This window comes from Corylus avellana, chromosome 9 (genome assembly GCF_965113065.1).
Source record: "Corylus avellana chromosome 9, dhCorAvel1.hap1.2, whole genome shotgun sequence".
NCBI lineage: Eukaryota > Viridiplantae > Streptophyta > Magnoliopsida > Fagales > Betulaceae > Corylus > Corylus avellana.
Genome location: NC_142498.1, coordinates 10,009,867 through 10,011,822, shown reverse-complemented (window position 1 = coordinate 10,011,822; position 1,956 = coordinate 10,009,867).

Here is a 1,956-nt window from a genome sequence, read left to right as displayed (position 1 = left end):
AACGATAACTTTTTGTGAAAATAACAACTGCCCCGATCCCGGCCGAAACGACTCGAATTACACTTCGAGACCCGCCGACATGATCGCCACGATGCACAGAGCACCCTCGTAAATTTTCGGGACGTTTCATTTTTTCACAACCAGGACCGAAACCCTAGGCCGAACAAAATGGTCGGATGCGAAGTGAAATTTTTTCCCTCGAAATTTTACGAGCTTGTGCAGAACTTCTAGGCAATTATATCTGCAGGTGACACGAAGTAATTCGAGTTCGTTTGCCCCCCCCATTTTCTTTAACGAACGATAACTTTTTGTGAAAATAACAAGTGCCCCGATCCCGGCCGAAACGACTCGAATTACACTTCGAGACCCGCCGACATGATCGCCACGATGCACAGAGCACCCTCGTAAATTTTCTGGACGTTTCATTTTTTCACAACCAGGACCGAAACCCTAGGCCGAACAAAATGGTCGGATGCGAAGTGAAATTTTTTCGCTCGAAATTTTACGAGCTTGTGCAGAACTTCTAGGAAATCATATCAGCAGGTGACACGAAGTGATTCGAGTTCGTTTGCCCCCCCATTTTCTTTAACGAACGATAACTTTTTGTGAAAATAACAAGTGCCCCGATCCCGGCCGAAACAACTCGAATTACACTTCGAGACCCGCCGACATGATCGCCACGATGCACAGAGCACCCTCGTAAATTTTCGGGACGTTTCATTTTTTCACAACCAGGACCGAAACCCTAGGCCGAACAAAATGGTCGGATGCGAAGTGAAATTTTTTCGCTCGAAATTTTACGAGCTTGTGCAGAACTTCTAGGAAATCATATCGGCAGGTGACACGAAGTGATTCGAGTTCGTTTGCCCCCCCATTTTCTTTAACGAACGATAACTTTTTGTGAAAATAACAAGTGCCCCGATCCCGGCCGAAACGACTCGAATTACACTTCGAGACCCGCCGACATGATCGCCACGATGCACAGAGCACCCTCGTAAATTTTCGGGACGTTTCATTTTTTCACAACCAGGACCGAAACCCTAGGCCGAACAAAATGGTCGGATGCGAAGTGAAATTTTTTCGCTCAAAATTTGACGAGCTTGTGCAGAACTTCTAGGCAATCATATCAGCAGGTGACACGAAGTGATTCGAGTTCGTTCGCCCCCCCATTTTCTTTAACGACTGACTAGTTTTTGTGAAAATAACAAGTGCCCCGAACCCGGCCGAAACGACTCGAATTACACTTCGAGACCCGCCGACATGATCGCCACGAGGCACAGAGCACCCTCGTAAATTTTCGGGACGTTTCATTTTTTCACAACAAGGACCGAAACTCTAGGCCGAACAAAATGGTCGGATGCGAAGTGAAATTTTTCCGCTCGATATGTTACGAGCTTGTGCAGAACTTCTAGGCAACCATATCGGCAGGGGACACGAAGTGATTCGAGTTCGTTTGCCCCCCCATTATCTTTAACGAACGATAACTTTTTGTGAAAATAACAAGTGCCCCGATCCCGGCCGAAACGACTCGAATTACACTTCGAGACCCGCCGACATGATCGCCACGATGCACAGAGCACCCTCGTAAATTTTCTGGACGTTTCATTTTTTCACAACCAGGACCGAAACCCTAGGCCTAACAAAATGGTCGGATGCGAAGTGAAATTTTTTCGCTCGAAATTTTACGAGCTTGTGCAGAACTTCTAGGAAATCATATCGGCAGGTGACACGAAGTGATTCGAGTTCGTTTGCCCCCCCATTTTCTTTAACGAACGATAACTTTTTGTGAAAATAACAAGTGCCCCGATCCCGGCCGAAACGACTCGAATTACACTTCGAGACCCGCCGACATGATCGCCACGATGCACAGAGCACCCTCGTAAATTTTCTGGACGTTTCATTTTTTCACAACCTGGACCGAAACCCTAGGCCGAACAAAATGGTCGGATGCGAAGT